The sequence below is a fragment of the Centropristis striata genome, chromosome 10, assembly GCF_030273125.1.
Source record: "Centropristis striata isolate RG_2023a ecotype Rhode Island chromosome 10, C.striata_1.0, whole genome shotgun sequence".
NCBI lineage: Eukaryota > Metazoa > Chordata > Actinopteri > Perciformes > Serranidae > Centropristis > Centropristis striata.
In genome coordinates, this window is record NC_081526.1 from 32,182,368 (window position 1) to 32,209,805 (window position 27,438).

The 27,438-nt window shown below is 38.7% G+C and overlaps 1 protein-coding gene across 1 annotated transcript in view; it reads left to right on the forward strand.

The window, feature by feature from the left end:
* Window positions 1-27,438, forward strand: part of igfbp2b (insulin-like growth factor binding protein 2b) — a 151,078-nt gene that overhangs the window by 50,784 nt on the left and 72,856 nt on the right. The window lies entirely within an intron of this gene.

Genomic DNA, 27,438 nt, shown 5'->3' on the forward strand with positions numbered 1-27,438 from the left:
AGCGAACGAGAGAGAGTCATGTGCAGAGAAGAAAGAGAGAAACAAGGGAGAAAGAGGGGCGAGGATGTCACGAACTCAGAGATTTGAGGCCTGACAACTTAAGTGCAACTGGGCTCTATTATTTTATAGCCTGTATGCAGAATAAAGGCTGATTGCTTCAGCGTGTGCTCTGCTTGCACCACATATGTACTCTAAATCAGCCCAGCCAGGGCTGTTATTCCCATCTCTGCAGCTTTCAGGGCAGATTTTTCTTCCTTAAGTAATAGCAGAGTGTCAGGAAGCTGTATCGGTTGTCTTTCCCATATCCACTCACTGCTTGATAAACGGCCACGGTCATTTCCTAAACGTGGCTATCATTTAATCTAACTCTGCATCTGTAGGAGGGGGATCCACAGAGAGGTGATTTACTCACATTAGTAGCTGTTCACCACTAGAAGGCACTGTTAGCAATGATAAACTCTGCAGAGGAGCTGACTCACACATCTCCTGAATGTCTAACTATAAAGCAAGGAATCAGTGTGTGTGTGTGTGTGTGTAAGAATGGGTGAGTGAGTGAGTGTGTCCTTATATCTCACAAAGCGTTCATCCAATCCTCTTCACACTTGGCAGGTGTATTGTTGGGGACCCAAGGGAACACTGCAGTGTCAAATACATAGAATTAAATGTATGGATACATTTCCATTCAAACCAACATAGCAGAATGGTCAGAGCGTCAGACATTTTTATTTTTACTGATGTCACTGAAAAGAACTGTGCCTGTTTTAGCACCTAATTCTCATATATACACTTCTGTATAAACCAACTTGTGGCAATACACTGAGGTGCATTCCTGTTAGAGAGGAAATCGTTAGAGATTGCTGGTTAAATTGCTTCATATTTGTTGTCATGAAATTCTACTTATTAAAGCAACAGAATGAATAATTTGGTATTTTTTGTAACTTGCACTTTTACTTTTTTACTTTTACACTGTTATTATTATTACTATTCGACAACGACAGCAACAGAAGACATAACAGGCCAGCTAATATTAGTCAGTCGTCCAACAGCAACAAGACAAGCTCTTTAAGAGCCAGAGATTTACTCTTGTCCAGCGGCTTCTTGTCTGGTCACTCTCTTTTTTTTCCTCCATCTATTTTCCTCCATTAATGTATTTTTGGTGTCCTTGCCTCTGGTTTGATGCCCGTAGAGACTGCCGAACCAGATTCCGGTTCAGGCACGAAAACCGGCAAAACTCCTTACCGGCTTCCACTGCAACCCCTGCATGAAAACCTCCTCCTCCCCCAGTCTAAAGCTCCTGTGCTAAGGGTATCAACACCCACACTCCAGCAGCAGCAGGGGTGGGTCCAGATTATTTTTTCCATATTAGCCAGGCCCATTTGTATCTGGATGGATTTTCAACCAAATTCAACTGTGTCCAAATCACAGTGTTTTTTTGTTTTTTTTTGCTATTCTTTCTACAAATCGGGACCAATCATCATCAAATTTGATCAAGAACATCTCTGGACAAAGTCAGAAAGAGAAACATTTTTACGTTTTTAAGTCAAGAATGTAACTTATTTACTTCTGGTAATTATGTCAGCTACCTATCTACCTCACTTCTGGCATTTACGTGCATTTATTTTACTTTTTAAAGCATTTTTTATAATGCCCAGCCATGCACTTTTACTTTAAGGAAGTAATTTTGTTGACTAAACCTTACAAAACCGAGCATTTCACAATCCTAATGAAGTGTTTATAACCATGACAGTTATGTTTACCTATGAGGATTTGCTGATAGTGCAGGCAGTGCATTGTTGATCAGAACGCTGCAAGTAGCACTTCTGGGAGGCAACTTAAGAAATCAAAACAGTTATAATACATAATACTGGAGTCTACTGTTATTGTATTGGTACACATGAATCTAAAAATAGAGCTACTGAAGTATTTTATACCAAAACATTTCTCCATGGAATTAGTGACTGTATAATTACATAATCTCACTAACATGAAATTGAATTCACATGAGCATTTCTTTGGAATAGTTTTCAGAAATGTGATTTGTTTTCACCACAACATTAGTATGGCACATGTTTAGTGTTTCCTTTACTTCAATTCAGCCATGATTGTTTAAAACTTGGTTTACAGAGGATGTCGAAGGGGTTCCATAACCACCGTTTACATATCTGGACCGTTTTTTTTTCTTTCTTTCTTTCCATGCCTTTTCCTCTGGTTTCCCTTACATGCTTCCATCCATGCTATCACTTCCCATCTTTTGCATTCAACTGTAAACATCTGGAGTGGACTGACGTTTTTTCAGAGCGTGACACAAAAGGACAGATCCTGAGAAAAAAAAAAAAGGTCACAGATTAATTCAGCCGCAGAAAAAGTACAGTGAACTGTGATGGTTTCTCACCAGCCAGCTCCAGAGCGAAGGACTGTGGTGAGTCAGTGTTCCCTCCAAAACCAACAGGAGCGGCAAAACCCAGAAAGAGCAAACTAAGACATAAATGTGAGCCACTCTGGCCAAACCCGAGCTGCGATAATCAACAGGATTAAGACAGTAAAGCAGCACGGATTAATGGTGCATCCACCAAATCTTAGCTGGGCATGAGACGATGGATGAAGAGAGAGGATGACAAATTACAAGGAAAATATGCTCCAAGTACAAGCCCCAGTTAAGGATGTACAATATTTTACGTTATCATCACTGAGGGAACACAATGTTCTTTTTCTTTCTTCTTGTTTTTTTGCTCAATGCACATCATAATTCCCTAAAGATCTATTCATGCATCAATCCGTCCCTCCCTCCCTCTGTCCCACCCTCCCACTATCCATGCATCATTCTGTCGTCGAGAAACAATAACCAAGTGCTATGTGGCAGAAAAGTGCAAAATCTTGTTGACTAATTGACTTCTTTGGGTGGTGGTAAATACGCAGAAATCTGGATCTAAATGCCAAAAGACTCATCACCTGGCACTGCAACTCCCAGAAGCCTTCTTCTCAAATACAGGCATTTCCTGCTGCTGTAGTCCAAGTCCAGCATCACAACATATCCCAGCAAGAGAGCCTTAAAAGTTGGCTCTCGCTCGAAAATAAGTAAATGCGATGACAGTGCCTCTGAAGGTCATGTCTATGATACATTATAAACACATTACAATGCTTTGATGAGGCCAGAAGACGTAGAAAAACTTCTGTAAAGTAAAAAATTATAAGTTCTAACTAACTATATCACATTTTGACGGGCACTCGAGCCTAGATTTCCCACTATTTTAAACCTACATTTTTTGAACTGTTACAATTTATATAAGTAAATCTGCTGAGTAAATGTGGTCAGTAAGGCCCTGATCACTTCCCCCACCCGAGGATTGACCCGACGATCTCTGGTCATAAGCTTGCTTCTCCAATCTTTAGGCCTCAAATGCTCTATGTGTTCTATCTATGACGGCGTACAGTACAGGCCAAAAGTTTGGACACACCTTCTCATTCAATGCATTTTTCTTTATTTTCATGACTATTTACATTGTAGATTCTCACTGAAGGCATCAAAACTATGAATGAACACATATGGAATTATGTACAAAAAAAGTGTGAAATAACTGAAAACATGTCTTGTATTTTAGATTCCTCAAAGTAGCCACCCTTTGCTTACTAGAATATAAGACATGTTTTCAGTCATTTCACACTTTTTTTGTACATAATTCCACATGTGTTCATTAATAGTTTTGATGAATTTACAATGTCAATAGTCATAAAAATAAAGGAAACACATTGAATAAGAAGGTGTGTCCAAACTTTTGGCCTATACTGTACGTAAAAAAACAAAATGATAATAATCAAGGAGCCAGGGAGCAGGGGCAATATTCCGAGAAAACACATATTTTCACAGAAATAAATCACACATTTCCAAGAAAAAAACCTCACAAATTAACAAATACCAGAAAAGCTTGAGTGTTCTCTGAGAATACAGAGATATATTTGTGAGAAACAAATTATCTTTAAGGCCATGACTGGAAAAGTACCTCCACTTAACAAGACTTCTTGATTGGAACCATGTACACCATATGACACAATCAAATAATTGGTTTATTCTCACAGTTCCCTGTGTGGTAACTGAACTTGGGAAGTCAGCCTTTTGTTTTAATGCCCCCGTGACCTGACTGATCTTCAACTCACACTGAGGATCAACACGCCAAGAAGAATTTTTCAATTTCGTAGCTTGATTGCAAACTTTCCTGCAACTGTTTTTAGCTTTGGTCACTTAAAACAGCATTTTACTCATTTATTTATCTTGTCTGTTTTCTGTATTTTGAACCGTCGTCACTGTAAATGAGGGAAACCTCAGTGCCTTCATGTTTAAATAAAGTGTATATTAATGACCTATTAGTAAGGAGTTGCAACAGTACCATGACTGCATCAGGTAACTTTATCTCTATCTATAAAAGCAAGAAGCGTGTGTGTGTGTGTGTGTGTGTGTGTGTGTGTGTGTGTGTGTCTAGGGCATATCTCTCTGACTGTTAGTCAGACTGACCTCAGATTCCGTATGTGTCTTGCGCATGGCACTAAGGTGTGCATCCCTGATTTTGAAATTTTTTTAATTCATTTTTCAAAATATCATTATTTACGTAGGACGTGTTGCAGCATTGCACTGTTTCCGATCGGACGCCTTTTAGGGGAGCTCCGCCCCATTGTGTGATAGGCCTACACCTGGTCAGTAACACAATTCACTCTGGATTTACACCCTGACTCATCTCATCTGGAAGTCTCTTTAGCCTACCTATCTTTGGGAGTTTTAAAGTACGCTACAAGGTTTGATTTTCCAATAGCCTATAATATAATATATGGAATAGTTTCCAGCGAATATCATTGTTCAATGTGTATGTGTTGGATGGTGTGCGTACGTTATGAAAAGTAAGTGTTTTATGGAGGTGCAGACGTTGTAGTGGTCTGCATGTAATGTGCAAAATATGTTATTCACGATTAGCATGCTAAGCAGAGATTTAGCTTAATTCACTTCTTATGTTCCATTATTATGTAAGTCATGGATGACATTCATGTTGTTAAGTGCAATACCCATAATCATTTGATACGAGATACTTACATGCAATATAGTATATCAGCTAATTGGGTTCATGTTCATGTACTTTTAGTGCAGCATAGGCCTACTGCGTAATGTGCTAGCTCACAATTAGCATGCTAACAAATACATACTTCCTATGGGCACTGCACTAGTTGAAATTAATGAAGTTAGTAGGTTAGGATTGATTAAGCACAACGTATTAAAATAACCAGCTTGCGGGTCCTAAACTATCTTAATAGCCATTCTTTGCTTCATAGCATAATACATATGCCGACCTACAATGGCCCTAGTATCTCACAATGTAAACAAGTCTCACACACCACCTCAGCTTTTACTTTGCACTTCTGATGGTTTTATCTGTAAAATACAGGCAACATAATGCCAGCCGGCAAGCTGACCTGCATGTAGATCCCTATCCCCAGCCTTAATGGCTCCTTTAGGCTTCTTTCTGTGTTTACTTTCAGTCAGATTTAGAGACAAGCATTTAACATGACTCATGTAAAAACTATAGTTATTTGAAAAGCTGTAAGAGGCTCGTGCATCCCTCATGTCTCTGAATCTCTACAACGCAGCAGCACATTTATAAGAAATAAGACAGAATGATCCTTTAAGACACTATCTGCTTCTTATTTAACTAAATACCACCAGTCATGGTATGCAGGTTGCTTAACGAATACATAAACTCAGATTTTCAATCTCTGCCAAACATGCTGAAATCTCATATGCATCGTGAGAAAAAAACATGTGGGATGTATTTGTTCATACGTGCGTTTAATTGCATGTTAAAGTATGTCTGATAGAGGCAGCATTTTTGTGTTTAGAATGTGCTGTAACTTGTGTGTTTGTGTGGGCAGGTGTATTTGTGTTTAACGTCCTTGCACTCCCCATAGATGGAAAATAACCAACAGCAGAGCATGCAGCTTGTAATTTTTCTTGCTCCACTTTGTCAAGTCGTCACTCTACATATACACAAGAGGAGTGCGTGATACACAAACACTCTTGGGCACACAAACAGTCCCATTTCCAAGGACACACAGAAAGGTGTTGTATATGTGTGTGTGTGTGTGTGTGTGTGTGTGTGTGTGTGTGTGTGTGTTGAGAGCAGACAGCATGGCTCCAGGAGTGAACCTGTTAGCACTCTGCATTCTGTCGTTTCAACTGTGGAATAAAACTCGGTCCACCGTGGAGTCAATAAAGAGCACGGAAGTATGAGGAAGACACAAGTTTTACCTGGGGACCTCTAGTAATTTGTCATAAATGTGGAGGTTGTCTGTGATGAAATATATGTACATCTGAAGTTAAAAAATGTATATGAAACTGTATATGTACCAACTATATATGAAACCTATTAGAAATCTTAACAATTTTAACATGTGTAGCCCATACAAATATGTACCTTTATGTATAAGACATTTATTGACACATATGTCAAATACAACAAAAATACAGTGCAAAAAAGTACTGTTTAACATATATGTATTAATATGCATGTGTAATAGCATATACTGTGCACGTGTGACATATATACAGGTTCATCTCAATAAATTAGAATATGATGATCCATTTCCAGTAGTTCAAGTCAAACAGCCCCAACCAAGTATTGAGTCATATAGATGGACATACTTTTTTAGAGGCCAACATTTCCATATGAAACATATTTTTTTTTGTTTTTTTTTGTAATAAGAAAAAAGTCTTTAAAGTCTTTTGAGACACTAATTTTTCATTAAATGTAAGCCATAATCATTATAATTAGAAGAAATTAAATCAATTAAGACGTGTTTCATTCTTTGTTTCATGGATCTTTATATATGTATACATATATATATATATAAAACAGAATAAAGAATATGAAAAATAAGACATATACATACATACATAAATACATTTCTGCTATTTGGCAATTATTATTAATATATATTTTATGTGTTTGTTGGTTTTCCAGGATGTACTTTGCATTTTACAGATATTGCACATTGGAGAAAATATATTTTAGCATGTTGTTGCATGTAGAAGTATGAACATCAATAAATAAATATATTTAACTATATGCAGAGATATTCACAATAAAATGTTGATCAATATTTACTTTACATGTAGACAATCACCATTTTATATTTTATTTTTAGGATTGATAAAATGTACCTGAACTCACACATCACTACTAACATTGCTGTAACAATGGTTGCTGTCACTAGTTACCAGGGAAACCAGATGACCTGAGAGTCTAAAGTTACCTATTCAATTTGACTGTCTGACAGTGTATCTGTGCGGAGCACCGGAACAAAAACACCAACACAGGCTGAGAGTCAAAATACCAGTTGATGGAAGGGACCAGTTGAGTTGGTTCGGGCTTCTGAGCAACTCAATGCAATGGAGATTAGCATTGAAGACATTCAATCAGACATTGAAGTTGCCCTCACAGGTCTGATAACCATAAATCCATGATATCCAGGAGTCATTTCAACAGTTAAGTAGATTTATCACAGATAATGTAACAGAACAGAGAAGGCGCATAAATTACCTAGGGCAATTTTTTGATGCACCAATTCGGCGGTGACGAAACAGACAGTTTTGGACAAGACCTGGTAGAACCTGTAAATGGTGGGACAACTTTGTTTAAGCTGTAGTGCTACGAGGAATAGAAGTAGGAGAGAAGCAACATGGTCTCACAGGAATCCGTGAAATAGCCACGGATTTGCTTAACTCAAAATCCGTGGAATAGCCACGGAATCACTCAAATTTCCGTGAAACTGACACGGATTTCGCTACAATGCAAGTTAATGACTTTTTTATTGTTATTGTTATTTTTATTTATTACAATATTTTTTCCTATTGGTTTGTTCCAAGTCACGTGACTTTTAAGGTCAGTGTACTGTACATAATCACTTTGTATGTTGGAATAGCCACGGGTAGTCATATCCCGTGGCTATTCCAACATACAAAGTGATTATGTACATTCACTGAGTGAATATTTAGAAAATAAAACATATATATCTCGCTAGAAATGTGACCAAAAATCCATTTTTATGCAAAAGCTAAGTCAAAATATTGATTTTTTTACAAAAAATGAGAGAATTGTCCGCCATGTTTTTTGTTCTGACCGCCGGGACCTTAAAAGTCACGTGACTTGGAACAAACCAATAGGAAAAAAAATCCATCCAAGTCAGTAACTTGCATTGTAGCAAAATCTGTGTCAGTTTCACAGAAATTTGAGTGATTCCGTGGCTATTCCACGGATTTTGAGACCAGCAAATTCGTGGCCATTTCACAGATTCCTATGAGACCAGGTTCGAGAGAAGAGAAGTGTCTATGCATGCGCGAGCTCTTGGTGGTGTTGTGTCGCAGTGCTTCACAGTACCACCTGGCTGCATGCTACATTGAGTTTCACAGACTTTTGCATCACTGTATGCACGCAGATTCCCCCCTAAAGACGCCTGTCTAAACACAGAATAACAAGTGAGAACACAATGCCACTTTTACATTTTCTGTCCAGATCGTCTCCATCTAAACAGGACCTTGACGACCTTGCTTAGCATGCTCTCCCTGTGACCCGGCCCCGAATAAATAATGATTATAATAAGGAAATTGATAGTAGGGATAATAAGAAGAAAACGGATGGGTGGATGCACGAGGTTCCCTAATAATCCTAGTGCTCTGCAAACAGGGCTTAAGAAAGACAGAAAGGAAGGAAAAGATAAAGAGCTTCGATTTACAGAAAGTGGTCAAGTTGGTTTTATACATTATGAAAGCAGCGTGTCTCTGCTGCAAGGACCTACTAAACCTACAATTATTTAATTCATCTGTGTTCCACTGGAGGACTTTAATATCTTATTTTGGCATTAAATGCTGGTTCGGTCTTTTATTCCCTGTGAAGAATAAAAATATTGATTTTTTGGAGCATGACTATGGTCAGACTTTAATGAGCCGTATTGAATATCTATCTAAAATATGAGCTATTGACAGCTCCAACACAAAAACACTGATATCAGTATCAGCCTTGAAGCATTTGAAATCCACATTAGTGGACAAAAACTTATTTTGTAAATGACTGGGAAGCGAAGTTGGTGGTTTTAGCTGTATATGTGCGTTGGCTCAATGAACCTCCTTCTGCAGGAAAAAAATAAATTTCCCAGTGATTTAGAAGCGTGCACAAAGCTTTTAATTCACTGAATAGTGAGAAATATTCAACGTGCTCCCGCTTGGATTGCATCTCCTTACAGTTGACAGTGTTGCTATAGAGGCATTGTCAACAGCACGGTGAACTCTGTGGCGGTGAGCGCCCTGCGGGTTTCCATTAACGTGGAATCGGCTCGATGTGACCATGAGAAGACCTGCATGATTTTGTAACGTGAGACGGTGCGAAGGCTTATCTGAGCGCTGCGATGGAAACTCTGCAGATCAAGATAAGCTGGCTGTTAAATGTAAAACCGTACACAAGTGGTAGTCTTTTTATAGTCTATTAATGTATGGTTGGCCTAAAGCATTTCCAAAACAAAGCCCATTCAAACATGTGCATGAAACCAAAGAGAGATGAGGGGTGTGTGTGTGTGTGTGTGTGTGTGTGTGTGTGTGTGAGCACCATGGGATGGTTTTGCTTTGTGGCCTGGTCCCGGGCCAAAACTTTAGCTTGAAATGGCTAACACTGGGTTTTGTTAAAAGGTGATGTATTTGTGGTTTCTCCTCCCTGCTGTTACACTCCTTCAACGCTACAGATGATTTACTAAAGTCTACATTTCTCTTCTGCATATTTCCTGATCTAATTCCTCATGCTTGTAATTGACAGGCCTCTTTACAATCAACGGGACAAAAGAAACCTCTTTTTGTTAATGTGTCTATACATGAATGTGTGTGTGTGTGTGTGTGTGTGCCTGGAGGCGGCATGCCGGGTCAAAAGTGACTAATCATACTTACAAATATTTGAATTTTTACATCAAGTACTCCTCAAGTATTCTTTAAACACTTCCAAACAATGTCTTCCATTTGTCAGTTTAGGTATTTAGCTAACGCTCTTATCCATAATGTCTTACACTAAGATCAACATTAGAATTCCTCCACTATAAATTAAACTAAATTCCTCTTCTGGCAACATTTCAAGAGGGCACAGAGTGCAAAGCAGCTCCACATACACACACACACACACACACAGTAAAACAAACCAAAGAAATCCTCATTAATCATGACTATTTGATAAAAAGAAATGAAGAGCTTAACAAAAAATATCAAAAGTGAAGCGAGTATGACCTCTAGTTCATTCTATTCCATAGCAGAGCTGTTTTATTAGAATAGCTAACAGCAAATGTCAGGGTGGAAATTGAGAACAAGCAGTCAATTGCATTTATGCATTTATATAAAAATGTCTAATGAATGTAATAAAATGTCTACAGTCTAGGGAAAAAGAAAACAAGGTTGCTGCCATTCCTTTTTGGGGCTAAAGGTAGTGCCTTCTCGTATCCGAGCCATGCCAACACAGCCTTTGCAGTGCCAGCTGCCGCATGGTTCGGTAACAGCTCCGGACAGAGGACTTTGATACCGGGCAGCCCAGGTATGTGCCGACCTCTGGGTATGAATGGCATTTTGGATGGCAGGAGACAAGCTGGCAGGGCCTAACCTCAGTACCAGGACCGCTGGAGAGCAGATCAAACAGATTAACATACTAAAATGACATGCCAGGCTCACTGTGTGTGTGTGTAGGTGAGTCTCTGCTGGGCACTGGAAGACAGTCTGACAGATGGAAAGTGAATCCATATAACATTATACAACTGAGACACACAATTTCGACAAAACACCATTATCGGTGAGGTTGTACTTCCCCACAGTGGTGCATTAATGGCAAATGCTCACTATGAAAGGCTCACAATGAATAACATGGTGATGATTTGCAGGTATTGTGTTCACCATGTTAGATTAACATATTAGCATGCTAAATTTGCTAGACCTGCATTGCTAGCCCCAGAGCATAGCTGCTAGATGTTTTCATTCACTACTTACAAAAGTAATAATAATAACAATAAAGAAGAATAAAAGAAGAAATCATTAGGGCAGAGACTCGATTAAAAAAAAAATCTAATTAATTAGAGGCTTTGTGATTAATTAATCGAAATTAATCGCATTTTAATTGCATATAAATATTTGACCTGAGAACAGTGAGAAGTAATTTTCACATGGATTTTTAGTATACCATTGAATAATGACTGAATACAAGCAACAAAAATATTGTTTATTTTTGTTCAAGTCCAACAGACCAGTGCAATTTTTGCCATCAAGTGTAGCAATAGCATATTTAGACGCTAGCTGCTATATATTTTGCATTGAGGTGATACTTGAGGCTGGATGTGCTGCGGTCATATGTGAATTCTTTGTTGCATAGCAACACAACCATGCTCTTATCGACGCTTCCATCCGTTGTTTTTTTGTAACAAAATGTCCCATCATCCACGGGGCCAACCAAAGCGTCTCATCAGCTTCTTCCTTCATGTTCACTGTGGTTTGTTGTTGTCTGAACTCATGAACGCTAGTTGGTGTTCCAGTATAATCGGTCCGCCTGAAACTCATCCAGTGAGAAACGTTCCGCGGTGCAAAAATAAGTGTGATTAAAATCCGTCAATTTTTTTAACACATTCATTTTTGTGTAATTAATTAATCTTAATTAACACGTTAAAGTCTCTATAAATCATAATAACACACTACAATTATAAAGAACTAAGAACGTTTATGTGATAAACGTTTACATGTTTTACCATGTGTGACCATTTCACAACCCCAAGACCATAAGGCTGTTTCATAACATGAAATAGAATAAAAATATCACACACTGCACATAACTGTTTTGTACAGAAGCACTTTAGCAATTTAACCCAAACCATGATCTTTTTTCTAAACCTAACCAAGTAGTTACATTGCACTTTACCCATGTGTTGAAAACTGCATCCTTTTTTTCACAAGGTTAAACAGAATGCTCAACTGTTTGAGACAGCAACCACTTCACAATGTTAATTTGGTCAAATTTCGTGAGATATATGAACTGTTGTGGAAACATTTTTGTAAGATATCATAGGTACTGCTGTCTGAGGATATGTCTAAAACTGATTATTTCATGTTGTGTGTTGCTTTATTTACATAACAGCTTGACAACAAGACATCTTGGACACACAACAATAACCTCCTGCAAACATTTATGCAGACTGGAAACATATTTGACTCAATTTCTTGTTTCGTTGAGGGAGCAACGATCTGTTCAATCGAGCGTGATTGAAGGTTGAAAGTTTCGGACATCATTACTGAAACATTTTACTTGGCCAGCTTAAATGAGATATGGGGATACAATGACATCACTAGAGTCAAGAGGGGCAATTACATGAGTAATCATACAGGTTTTGACCCCCTAACATATAGTTTTCAACGTTTATTTCCCCTAACGTTAATTGCAAATGTTTTATATCATCTTAATTTGTCTGACAGTATCATACATATTGTGTATCTGCTGTTTCCAGCCCTTCATATAATCTATATTTTTCTGAGCCAATGCGCCTGGTGCACCATTCTATCAAATGCAGTGAAAAATAAAGTTTGAAGCAGGGTTTACTTGGGTTTATAATGATTGAGCCACCAGCAGGTCAGTTCAGGGTTCAAGAGGTTACAGCTGCCCAGTTTAATCCAAACCACCTGTCTGCAGCTTAAAATTGAGGTGAATGTATAACTGTAATGCCCTGTAACTATGTGTGCTCACAAATGGCTGGTGTTGGGTCAAAGTAGAATAAGTACATAAAACAGTCTGGTTAATAATTGTAACGTTCACTATCCTTGGCTTGGTGGTGGAAGGGATTAGATCTGGGAGCAGGCCATGTTCTACTCCAGTGAAGCAACACATACAGTGCAGTAGCTCAGCACTCTTCTCTGGAGGAAAGAGGTAGAGGGTCAGTAGGTTAATTACTCCTAAACACTAAAGTCTCTGTCAGCAAGACTACAGTAGGCCTATTTGATTTGCACCCTGTTGCAAAATCTTATTTTCATTCGATAAATATTCATAATTGTCTATTTTTCTATGAGCTCAGGTTTCTAAAAAAATATATGTGGTAACGCTTTATATTAAGGTCCTTGTAATAAACATTAATTAACAAGTAATAAGGCCCTTGTAAGTCCTTACAAGATGCTTTTTAACATTATTGTGTGTTTATAAGCTTATATAAGTGTTAATAATGGCATTACAAACACCAATAACCCACCCATTATGTCTTTGCCATGTCTTTATTAATCTTATTTTGTTTGCTTATTGATATTAAAATATACTTTATTGCTCATCTATTATAAGTTAACTATGCTTTTTGCAACTACCTGATCTAAAGCGAGAACAATGCCTTATTATTTGTTAATTAATGGTTATTAAGGACCTTATTATAAAGCGTTACCAAATATGTTTATTCAGTCTACTGTGCAAGTTTAGTTATAATAACCACTTCCATCATGTTTTACAAGTTGGATACATCATCAATAGGCTTCTGAGTGATATTCCAAACATCATTTCTTTCTCTTTGTTATTTTCTTGAACCTACATAATCACATGATCCATCTGCACGCCCATCTACAGCATTGTATTTTACAATGGATAATGTGGTCAGTTCACACAGGTTAGTTACAGTTTTCTGAGAAGTAAACCACAGACCCCATTTTCAAAAGGCAAGTGATTGAGTGAGTGAAACGCAGATCAAGGTCTCAGGTTCTATACTTCTAAAAAAAACACAAGTCCACATGTGTTTAGGAGGCTGTTCTCATTCACTGCTAATACTCATACAGAGGAAAGGTAATTACAGTTCATAGTCCACGTTATAAAGAGCCAGGGGGTGCAGCTTATTATGTTTGTTGTTGGGGGTGGACCTCTAATGGTTGTAGTAAATTTAACGGGAGCAAAGGAAGAAGTAAGATGACATACTATAAAAAGCGACAAAATCCACATAACTACGCCAAATTTCACATCATGCAATAAATAACATATGGAAGTATCTTAATCTTTTTTGTAACCATAACCAAGTAGTTTTGGTGCCTAAAATTACCCAAGACTTTAGGATTCACAACATTAACCACCTGTTTACACCTGGGACTTTTTAAGAATATTCAATTGAAACGCCTTTTTCATTAGCTCTAGATATAAACAGTTGTATGAGGATACGGTGGTGTTAATCAACCGCGGTAACACTAATACATTTTTGACTTAAAATGTTAATATCATATTGTTATAGCGTCCTCAATCTCAATCATAAAAGCTGTCTCTCACCAGTGCGATGTAAAAAGAAGGTGCAGGAATATGGAAAATCCACATGCAGATAATTATGCACACAGGGTCCAGTATGAATTATCAACTTTGGCATGTTTTTTCTGCTTTACACAATGAAACCTATGTGGACAGAGAAACCACAGTATACGGTATGGCTTGATTGCCCAACAGATGGGATACAATGAATATGGTATTTTAGCTAATATGTACTTGCAAACGTTATATTTTAGCCACAGAGTGCGACTATAGCCACGATAGCTAGCATTAGCATTAATTTTGGGGCTTTCATTGGACAAAAATATATTTCCATAAGTGGAAATCCACTGAAATCGAGGTCTGTTTTAATCAGGCGGCAATCTCCGTGTCTGAGCATGGAGGCCAACAAGGAAGTGCCTTAAGCCTGAAATCCACCGAAAATTCCAGTAGGGGATGCTAAGTTTGGCTACAAAAAATATCTGCCCATTCATTTCAGTGCAAAATTTGAAAACTTCCCACTTATTTATTTATTTTATGATTTATTACATCAGAAAATTTCTTCAGGATAACACTATGGTCTCAATCGCTAGTTAAAAATGATCTTCAAGACAATTTGATATCAATAGTTCTAATAATGGCCCCATTTAGAAGAAAATAGAAGATAAAGAATCGTATGATTTGGGGCGTTTCTACCTTTGATTGACACTAACAAGGCGAGCCGTCATCAGGAGAGAAGCAGAGCAATGCGTATCCACGGCAACGAGTCAATAAAGTTATATATAACGTTATATAGATATAAAAGAGGATGTTTACCGATTTGGTCTCATAACTTTGACCCTTTCACACTGTATTTTCACTTAATGACAGTTTATTTGAACGTTTTGTTCAGTAAAAATGTCTTGTTCACTTGACACTCCAAGGAGTCGCTGCTCAGTTTTCTGAGGTAAGTAACATACATTTTGATTTTGTTTTTTGCAAGCCAAAACTACCATCCCAATTAATGCTCCAATTAATGCTAACATGAATTAGCAGCAGCTTCTCTCAGTCGGTTTGCCGGTGTAGAGAGGCTGTAGTCAGTGATCAGATCCCTCTCGCTCCTCCACAGTCCAAATATGGTCTGCTCCGCGTATCGGAAACAAGATGGCGACGCAAGATGGCGACGAGTGTAACGCTGAACTCGAGGCTTCCAACGGGCAGTCAACAAACCAATGGGTGACGTCACGGTGACTACGTCCATTATTTATATACAGTCTATGGTTTTAATTAACTGAAAAATGTTTTGCAGGGTTGTGCAAGCATTTATAAGATACCACAAAATCATTTTTATACATCTGCTCGGTGTGAATCAGCTTGAAACCTCTGTGACAGTGACCATATTGTTGACAGCAGTTTTTCCCTCTTCTAAATTACCGGGTGCTTCCCATCAGCCACAGTGATAACTTTGCTGCAGCATGCTGTCATTTCTCTCAGCAAACCTCTGCCAACTGTAATGACGGGACATGTTTTGCAAAAGCACTGCACGAACGGCAGCATCACAGAAAGCTGTTTTGCAGTGCTTCAAATAAAATAAAATAAAAGTTGGCAAAGCTGCAAATAAGAAATTACACCCCAATTGTTGGTGTAAGGGTATTTAGCAATCTGCAGACATAAAACTTTGCCTCTGGATGTGAGTTTTCCAGTTTTTTTGATTAGAGAGTGGGTTTGAGTTTTGATTTGGTCAAGGCTCTGGTTGTGACTGCAATACTACAGAGAATCCCAAATGGGCCCAAGTGGACACAGAGGCTTTTGCAGAGTATGTAATTACATAGTAAATTATTCAGTGGGTCCAAACCAAAACATAAAGGCATTCATTTTCAAAACCAGCTTACAAGGAAGCCTCTGGCAGCGCAGAGCAACACTATTTAAAAATGACTTCTACGTATACTAGAACCATGTACCTTTCTTTGTCAATTTCTTTTAATTCAACTGTCTTCCATTATAGGGTCAAATCTAAAAAAAAAAAGGATATCATAAGCACTAAAATATATTTAATAATAATACATATATATATATATTTTATATGTATATAAACAGCCACCATTTGGATGGAAAGGGTGTCCTCTCCTTTGAAAGGATCTTTCCTTTAGTTTTTCAAGGTTGTTTGGGATTTTTTTGCAGCACACTCCTTGAATGAGCACTATTAGAAGATTCTTCCTCTTATATGAATGATCCTCTTGGCAGTGTGTGACAATAATTTTGGCTAGAGTGCAATCTTACTTAGGACTCTCTCCAGTGACAGCATGTGGTTCTTTCCTGAGAAAAAAGTACTTACGTCCAGCATGCAGTGTTGGACACACACAAATCCCAGGAACAACTTTATGCAGGTCACAACCTGGTTCCCATTCAGCTCATCTTTGGATCCAGTATTGGACTCCAATAGGATTTCCTTGAATTTCAAGACATCAAGGCCATTGGTGTCCACTTTGTTTCTTACCCCCACTCCCCTTCCTTCTCAGGTATGTCCTGTTATCCTGCTTTGTGTTGTCCTTAATAAGTGGTCTTGGATCTTTATCAGATTTATCAATCTGCTATTAGATTCTCTACCAAAGCCCTCATCACATCAATGTCTTTTTGGCCAGTTCTTCTTTTCTGTATTTCCTTTAATTTTGCCTAATTGCCTCCTTTTTCATTTTTATTTTGTTTTTTTGTCCTTTCATCTTTCACCAAACATGGACAGTATCCAAATGCCTGTCCAGCTGGATAATCATCTGCATCTTTAAATCTGGAAATGGTCCTCGATATCTTCCGGATTGTTGTCCTGGCAAGATTCTTCTCTCCACTCTGTCTACCACATTGTGGACATCTTGAATGTGCTCTGAAACATTTGCTAATAGGATGTCTCCTAATGTCTAGTGTCCCAAAATCACCAAGGCGTCCAAGTCAAACCTTGAAAATATGGCTTTACAAAGTATATTCCTGTTTATTCCGTCCTCTTGTTGAGGAGTTCTGTACCCGGGCCTAAAATAGTTCTTAATGCAGCTAGATATACACCATAAAAATGATGAAAGTGAGAGAGAAAGGAGATATATTATGTGAATCTGATTGGTTTGGCCATGATTTTTGGGTCTGTGTAAGCAGATCCAACTAGAGTGTTTGTACAGGCATAAAGTATCCTCTGGATCTTGTGTTTGAAGGATGTAATACGAAGCCCAACTGGATGCTGCTGAGTTCAGCATTCCTCTTCGAGTTGGACATCCTCTTCTTCATGCAACAATTAAGACATGATGAAGTTGCTTGGTTTCAGGACTGCTATAATATGACACATTATTTTAGATTCGTACCACATATGAGACTTCAAGGTCTGTGGTCATACTTCTAATTACTGACTCTTAAGATGACCTGTACTGCTCCATTCATTTTTCTTCTGTCCAATACTGCTTTTAGTAAATTTACTACTCACAGCAGACTTTTTTTTCTTTTTTTAAGGTTTGCTGTTTGCAGAGGTTCCACTCAATACTTTTCTAATGTGGAAAAAATCCTTTGGTTTTGACTGACTTTTCTAAGCACCCACCATGATCTAAAGTTTAGACAGGGGTTGACCTAGTCAAGTTCAGCAAAACATTTTCCATAAATTACCAACTATTATGGTAATTATGGTAACATTATGTTTTGGTGAAAATTTGCTGCCTAGATTATGTTCAGGGGCAACTTTTTCAATGAATGAAATATACATTTATATATGTCAAATCCTACCTTTCTGACAAAATTCACTGAATTTCCATCAATAACCGCAAACTCCATATCTCCCCAGTAACACATGGTGTCCCCCAAGGCTCGGTGCTTGGTCCCCTACTGTTCATCCTTCACCATGAACTACAAATTCACTGCTACGCCGACGATACCCAACTCTACATCTCCCTGAAAACCATCACTCCCGCCATCCTGTTATATCTCACCAACTGCCCCACTGACATAAAAACCTTGATGAACAGCAACTTCCTCAAACTTTACTGCAACAAATCGGAAATAATTATCATTGGCCCCAAATCCCACCTCCCCACTTCCCAGGACTTCTCACTCAACCTGAGCATCTCCCTTGATCCAACTCTCTCCTTCAAATCACACATGAAGAACATCACCAAAACATCCTTCTTCTTCCACCTCCACAACATTGCATGTCTCCATCCCACCCTCTCATTCATTCAACACTCATTCATGCCTTCATAACCTCCAGACTCGCATTCTTCATGGTCTCCCCTCCACTGACCTCCAAAAACTCCCCAAAACTCAGAGTTCCAGTTGCTCATCCACTCCTGCTCCCGAGAACACATCACACCCATCCTTCAGCACCTTCACTGGCTCCCAATATAGCACCGAATCCACTTCAGGATCCTGCTCCTCACCTACAAAGCCCTCAATAACCTTACAGATCTCCAACGTCACTCCCCCACTCTCCACCTCAGATCTTCCGATGCCAACCTTCACCAGACCCCCATCACCAGGATCAAGGGGACAGAGCCTTAGCCATTGCTGCCCCGACACTCTGGACCTTCCTCCCTTAAACATCTGAAATTCTCACTCTCTCCTTACTTATACTTATCGCCTACTACCCCTTCTGGGGCTTAGGCCGCCAACAAGAGTTCTTCAAGCATCTTGGTCCTGAGCCAGCATCTCAAGCTGTCCCCAAGTGTAGCCCATTTTCTTGGTATCCGCCTCCCAGTCTCTGCGCCAGGTGTTTCATGGTCGACCTCTCTTTCTTTTCCCTTGGGGATTCCACTTGAGGGACTGTCTTGGGGTGTTTGTGGCTGGTTTGCGGAGAGTATGGCCTATCCATCTCCAACGTCGTTGGAGGATCTCTTCGTCCGCTGGCTTTTGGTTGGTGCATTTACACAGTTCTTTGTTGCTGATGGTGTTAGGCCAGTGGATCTGGCGGGTTTGTCGCAGACAGGTATTGATGAATGAGTGGATTTTGTTTGTAGTTTTTACTGTAGTCCTCCATGTCTCCGCACCGTAGAGTAGGACTGACTTCACATTGCTGTTAAAGATCTTGATCTTTGTTGTGATGGCCAGGTCTTTTACGCTCCAGATGTTTTTTAGTTGGAGGTACGCTACTCTGGCCTTGCCAATCCTGACTCTCACATCTTTATCTGTGCCACCCTGCTTGTTGACAATGCTGCCAACTCCTCAACCTCCTCCAGAGCTTCACCTTCCAGCATGACTCTCTCCACTCATTTAAAAAACAACTGAAAACCCACCTCTTCAAGACAGCCTACAAAACCTGACTCCCACTGCCTAACACAAACTGTCATAACATCTTTCTTCGGTTTTTGTTTTGTGTTATCTGTCTTTAAATCTGTATATGCATGATATGTAAAGCAGCTTTGAACATTAAAAAATACTATCAATGATGATTGTTATTTAATAATACCAGGGTCACAGTGAGGCGGTCAGGGTTAAAGGTGGGTGTAAAAGACCAGTGTCCGCATCCAGACTATCTTGTCTGCTTTGCTATGAGCTGCCTATTTAGCTGCTGCACTGTATCATAGAAGACTTTACAAGCTACCTTCAAAAGTAAGAAAGTAGAGTGCTAAACAAAGGTTGTGGAGAACATCTGATTTACTGCACCAAGTCATGTTTTACATAGCAGAGTTTCTGTTTGTTACACTTGTCTTGAGGCTACAGACAGTGAGACTACAGAGTCCCATTACAAGTTCCAGCCATATTTTCAGAAAAAAAGTTTCTTCAGTCTATTTCTACTTGTCAGTTGTTTTTGTTGGTTTGGAGCAGTGTCAGATACAGCTGCTTATTTGTTTTAGATTGTATTGTATTTCACTAAAATGCACATAGAAGATTTAAATAATTGTGTTGTGTTGCAACAGGTTGCCACATCCTTCTCCTGACCACTCCACATTGACCTCAATACATATTTCTTTCATCAGCTCAAAGTGAGTCTCACTCATATCTCTGCAATGCTTGTTATCACACTGTTGGTTATATTTCATTATTTTAATGCTACCAGGGTCTTTATCTGGGCTGGCTTGAACTGATGAACTCTCCAATACGTAAGTATCAATACGGTGTAAAAAAATCTACATTGAAAATAAAAGTCCTGCATGAAAAAGAGTACTAAGTGTGTATGAAAAGTATGGGACTGATAAATGATTATATATGAGTATTAGATTGTTAACATTAATGCACCAATGCATAAGTAGTATACAGCTATTGTAGTCCACATTAAGCTCTACTTTATATAGAGTGGGGTAGTTTAGTCCTGTGGTTCCCAACCTGGGGGTCAGGCCCCTCCAAATGGTCACAAGATAAATTTGGTGGATCGTGTCATGATTAATGGGATCAAGGGGAAATGGGAAATGTCTGTCTTGTCTCAGATGTCTCTGAGAGAGAGAGGCTGCAAGTGGACACTGCTTTTTGTGTGTTATATTTGATATTTGAAGCATGTTTTTTAATCAGCAATATTAATTTTAAAAGTAATAAATACATTTAGTAGTGTAAAAATAATCGTATGACATATTAACACTGAATAGTAAAAATGCTTTTTTGAACTTTCTGATAAGATAAAGAAAGAAAGACATATACTGCGGGTTCAAACAGCCAAAAGTTTCATCCTTGGTGAAACAGGTCAGTCCCTCCCTGTTCTCTGTGCACCTTAATAATCCTTTCACATGTTTCCACTCATAGAAAGAGAGAGTGAGAGACAAGTGGCCTCATATGTTAAGATTTATGCAGTGTTGTCTGAAGTTGTTATCATGCATTTATGTGCTTTGTTACACAGAACTTTGCGGCAACTCTACTTTGAGAAAGCACGTCATAAATTACAATATGACTTGACCAGACATCTCTCCCTTCTTGCTCTCTCCGGTGGAGATAAACTTGAGTAGGTGCAATCAGTCCAACAAATAAAGTGGCTCCATCTGGTTTTGTGAGGGCTCTAGTGTTGACATTATTAAGTCAGAAAAACCTCTAGTGTGGTGGGGCTATTTTGGACTCTCCGCAGTGCATCTGCTCTACTTCAGCTTTAACTGGATGCAATAGATTTGTCACAAGACACCAAACATTTATCATACGTCATCTCGGAGTCCCTAATTAGTGGTGAGTATCATTCCGCCCTTAATGAGTGCATATGAGAGGTTTGCGCACTCAACCAAACAACCATAGGAATAGCAAGTGGAGCCAATACTTTAATTCAAACGTTACAGCAATTTTAATATGGTGGAAGCCAAATAGATGTCTCTAAAGAAAAAAATATTAGATATGGATTGAAACCAGACAGGGTCCTGGATTAAATGATGCACAAATCCACATTTCTTTGTTTGCAAAACAGTGGTTGAGATCAACTGCTCCTTAGACTCACTGGCTGCCAAAGAACAGCAAGACATGAGCTTGGAGCTGCAAAAGTGACTCCATTATTCACTTAATAAAGTAAAGTATTTTCTTATTTGTAAATCAAGGTGAAAGATGAACAAAAAGTCCAAACTGGTCCCCTTACAATTTTCATTCGAGGTCAGGCCCCAGGCCTGCTTGATTGGGTCCCCTAATTACCCAGAAGCCTCAGGGGGGTTGTTATCCCAGCAGAGTCTCAGTTGCCCATACGTCACACAGCAGGGGCTGGGTGGAGGCGGTGGGGGTCAGAGGGTCTTCGTCAACATGTGGGCCGGCTTTCAAAATGTGACTGCTGACCCATGCATTGTATCACATTGCACTCATTTAAAAGGTCAAGACTTGTGGAACCTGGTGCCTCTTGCCTAACCCGACCCTCGACCTGGTGTGGACACTTGCTCCGTATTAATCCCCAACAATAGGTCCCATTCAGAGCAGCAGGGCAACCTATAGAACATCTGTTTCTGTGGTCTATGGCTAAAACCTTCCTGGTAAGGCTAATAAAAGAGAGTTTAAACATTAAATAAATGTACATAAATTCCGGAAGTGAGCCATGGAAGTTAAAAAAACAACAACATGATCCACAAACTCTGAGCCACATTTAACTTTCATTTTCACACAGGACACTTACTCTGTTCTCCTGGGTGAAAGTCTGCACTGAATTTTTGTTTAAAAGAAAAATTCCACAGGGCACCGTTAATTAGAGGATTCACTGGATCCTGAGCTCCTGAACTAAGACAAAAACTAGTCAGAATACAATGGTGAATTCAAGAGATTCCAGCTTAACTTGTGTGCTCAAAACAGCTGGTAAAAGAGTTAAACACCAGTGGTAAACACAGACAAGTTCTGTGGTCCCAAAGTTTGACAGACAACTGTCAAAGCATCAGGTTAGTTTCTGTAACATCCATTCTATTCAGTGTTTAAATGCATATCCAGGCTGCTGCTGCTGCTCTGTCTTCCATTATTTATCTCTTGCAGTGGCATTTCCATTGGTCCAGTTAATGTGATGTGTTTACCAGTGACCGATGACCACCTGGACGCAAACGTTGTCATAAGATGTTTTCTTAACTTTATGAGACGATAAGGACGGCCCGAACACACCGTTAAACAATCGTCTGGTTAAAGGAAGCTGAAGTAGAATACACAGCAGCTGTGACCTGGAAGGTTGCAAAACCTGCTGCATTGTGCAACCAGCATGGTGAAGGAAAAGTAAGGTGTATTTTTTTTTCTTTGCTGCACATTTTTTTTAAGGTTGACATTTTTGTATTTGCAATCAAATCAAACCAGTTTTGAGAATTTAATCTTTACAGTTTTTTATATGAAGCAAATGTTTGTTGCAATATAATGTCCATTCACATTATTTATCCATTCACATTATATTGTGCATAGTAAAAAAAAAGGCCAAAGAACCAATTCACTGTAATAAATTATTCTGTAGTCATTTCATTTTACTTAATATATTTGATAAAATGTATTAAATATAAATGCGTCCTTGATTTTGAGGCAGTTGTTTAAGTAACTTTAATATAAAATGTTTGAGATAGAATCTACTTATTTTGACCACATTAAATATAATCTTTATGTGTATGTAATTCTAAATCAAGAGAACTTTGAATGAATCCAACACAATAGAATTAGTCTGTTTTTAATTGACAGACACTTCCTGTTAAGTTGTTATTAACTCAACTTGTAACGTAGTTAGATTTAATTAATAATATTGCGTGCAATCTATTGCCTCAATTTTAGTGAGTAGCTATTGTTTATCTTTTTTTACAGTGTTCCCTGCACACTCGCTGGCACCCTGTATACATAATTCATGCAGGCAAACACATTTTATTGCTAAAATAATCCTACATTTATCATAACAAATAGATTTTATGGTGTTTTATACTTTGAGTATGCACAGTTTAGCCTGTTAAAACTCCCATTAGTGGAAAAAAGGCATTTCTCATTTTTAACAAACAGATGCATGTTTTTTTTTTATTTATTTACCCAGCAGCAACATTACTTGCAGACTCTGTGCCATGCAGATCCAGTTACACATGTGAGCCACTATCTGCTCCTCTCGTGACAGGCTCATAGCACCTCAGGCGCTGCAATATTGGCAAGCCACAACAAGATGTGATGAGCCACTCTAACAAAAAGTGCTGACACGCTTACTTCTCTCTGCCTTCCACAGTCAGGATAAAACAGCCCTTTTCTTTGTTACTTTGTTGTGTTTCTGGTCATATTTCTGCGGCTGCTGGATTTCTTTTGGGATAAATTGTTCTTTTTAAATTGCAGAAATGCTTGAGGAGGTGGCTGTTTTGTTGGTGCAAAGTGCATGAAACAATAGGGATATATGTATTTTCCCCAGCAATTATAGTAGAAACTAGTGAAGTGCACTCAGTGCAGATCTCTGCAGGCATTGACCTCCACTAACAGAACAAGCATTATAAATGTTTGCTTGCAGAAGCATGAATTCAGACCTTTATCAGCGTCATAATGTCGTTATGTTGAGATGTAAATCTATTTGAAAACTTCTGTATTAGCAGCAGTCAGAACCGCCCTGATCGTCCTGAACTCCATTCAGAAAACAAGCATTTTAAAAGTTGTTTGCTTGTCATCGTGCAGACAGATCTGACAAAGAATGAATTCAGACTTTTTCCACATCAGCAGCATGTTGGGCTTATATCAGCATCCTTTTGATCAGTTTATTGCAATGAAGTGATGACAAAATGTGTTTATTTTGAGAACAAACTTCTGTATTAGTAGCAGTCTAAACATCCCTTCTTGTACTGAACTCCAAAGAGAAAACAAGCATTTTAAAATGTGTTCGCTTGTCATCTGGCACACAGACCTGACCAAGCATGAATTCAGACTTTTTCCACATCAGCATGATGTTGTAGTTATTTCAGCATACGTTTGTTCTGTTGATTGCATTAACGTGACAACAAAATGTGTTCATGTTTGGTACATACTTCTGCAGTAGCGTGTCTGGTAGTATGAGAGGTAGGTTGCAGACAGACATACAGACAGATGGAGTCACGCACTCACACACGCAGCCAAACGCATGATCGATAATTACAAGAAAACCTTCAACCAGCTTCACTTTGTCTCTTTCCGTGCATTCGGGACCATGGCGAATCGAGCCACATGGGGCCTAATCAAATGTCACGAATGATTTTAAGCATGGAGTTTCTCTTCAAACTTCATTACCATTCTATATTAGCATGTTACATCAGTATTATGAAGTTTTTTTTTCAATAGTCCAATGAAAAAAACGATTTACAAAGTACCGGATCAATTAATAACTCAAACCAATGACGAATCCATGGTTTAAATAAAGCTGATTATAAACAGTAAACAAATGTATAGAAATAGAAATGAAAAAGGCCAGTTAAATGTGTCTGTGTGAGAGAGTGTGTTTTGTTTGCGTGTGAGAAAGCCAGCATGAGGTAATAGCAGTACTGCATGCCTGCTAAGTATAAGCATATTCCACTGTCTTTGCTATGGGCGTCTGTATGGTAAGATGTTCCATGTGTTGGGAGTTTCATAGAGCATTTCATCGAGTGAAATGATGCACAGGTACTCTGATGTAATGACACAATGATGCTAATCTGATTAGCCACAATGATAGCACCAAGAGAGAAGATGTATCGCGATGACGTGCTAATGATACTCGCAGAGATTGCCTCATGAATAATCTGATTGGTTTTCCCTCTGGCTGAGATCGAGTTTTGATAAACAATCATTGTTAAATGTGCACGGAGGGTGGGGTGAGTGGTTTATTTCTCTTTCCCTATTCACAGTAACCAAAACCTTCAAGCTTTTCTGTATATACTCAACATTCTTACTGGGTCATTTTTGGATGATGTGCTGCATGCAGTAAAAGTTTTACGAGGCTGATCCAAATTTTCCTGATTTAATCTAATAAAAATGTTAACGTATGGTGTTGCTGAGTAAGCATGGTGCTTTCCAACAGCATCTTGCTTTATTCACATATTGCATTTATATGCATTCACACCTGGGAGTCACGCAGTAAAACTGCAGTGCACAAACACTTAATACTGTAGTTGCAATGCTGCATCTGGAGGTTAAGGAAATAAATATCACCAAAGTTAATAAAGTAGGCAGTGTATAATGCATTTATTTGTTTATTTTCTTTCTATTTAATTGCCTGCTATTAAATGTATCTGTTCTTCTCCTTTTGCAAAATTACTTTATTGTTCCTTTATTTTTCCCCAATATAGCTGCAGCCCTCAATGACCACCAACATACCTAACATGGTTTTAAATATCCTCATCTGGCATCCGTCTCAAAGCAGGTTAAACCAAAAATAACCATTTGATAAAAACCCATGCAGTGACATGTCAATGGGTTTGTTAGCCGTTACTCATATGAGTCATAGATGACAACAAGCGCATGCAGTAACTAATAAAAAACACTGCCTACAATCTTTTTCTGAGTGCCAGGGGTATCCTTTTCTCTCCACATTTGCGTAATGTGTGTAATATGTCTGGATTTTCCTAGTGGCACCTGACTAGTTGGCTGAAAATCTTTCTGCTCAATTGGGCAACCTAAAGGAAGATTATTTAGCAGAGATTTGGATGGGTGGGTTGACAAACTTTTTTACCAGATTTGTCCTAGTGCTGACATTTTTCTTATTTTCTTTTGAATCAACCTGGCAACACAGAAACACGCTTTAATGTAACTTGACTAGGCTCACTGACTTCTATCTGCTCTTACCAGATAACATTAGTCATAACGCCATCAACAGAGGTTGCAGTCCAACTCTAATCCCACCAGCTTCACACTTGCCTGGGAAACCACCTGATCCAATGTTTACAAGCCAAACGCTTGAGGTGTAAAAGGCTGCCATTCATTGTGAATTGAAATTTCAAATAACATCTTCCCATTGCCCAATGCAGATATGATAAGATATATTTAACTTTATTAAAATGTCTGCTGTTTCATTGGAGTGACAACCCACCGTTTGTGTTTGTTCTTAATCCCTTGACAATCTAATAAACAGTTGTTTTTTGACCAAAATTTAATGGAGGAAAAGCTCATTGCAGAGCTCAGCAGCTTTTCCTGTTCAATATGACACATCTATGACAAGCAAATGGGACAAGAGCAAGAAAATCAATGCATGGAAACACATGCTGTATCTTGGCAGCAGAACTACTATGTTGTGCACCACAATAACAACAGCAAGAGCAAAATCTGATAATTTCAATCTATTAGGACCACATCATCTACAAAGAGAGAGATTCAACCCTGAGCTCAACAAACACTCTCTTTATACATAGAGGTTGTTTAAAATGAAAATGAGGATTTTTTGTGTGCTGTCTTTGCCTGACAGGGATGAGGGAACAGGAATGCCCTATTTTTTATTATCAGTTCACTAACAAAGACCACACCAATTTGGATTTGAGTTAAGAAAAGGTTTAATGCATGTGGATAGTTGGGATGATGTCGGAGGGAAGGAATAAGGTACTGGATGAAAGGAAAAGGGTGGGTGAGTTAGAAGGTGGAAAGGAAGATGAGGCGAAGGGATGCAAGGAGACGTTTGGTTTGTGGATGGCTGGATGAGCAGGAAGAGATCTGCTACGATTCGGTTTGGCTCGAGGCGTGGAGACGGAAAGGAACCAAGGGAGTTGAGAGTGAGGGTTGGGGAGGTGTCTTCATGCACGCATAAGGATGGTGCCCCCCGATGGTTCCTGTAATGAAACAGAGAGAGAGAGAGAACTCAGAGATGTAAAAGAAAAAAGAAATGTTTCCA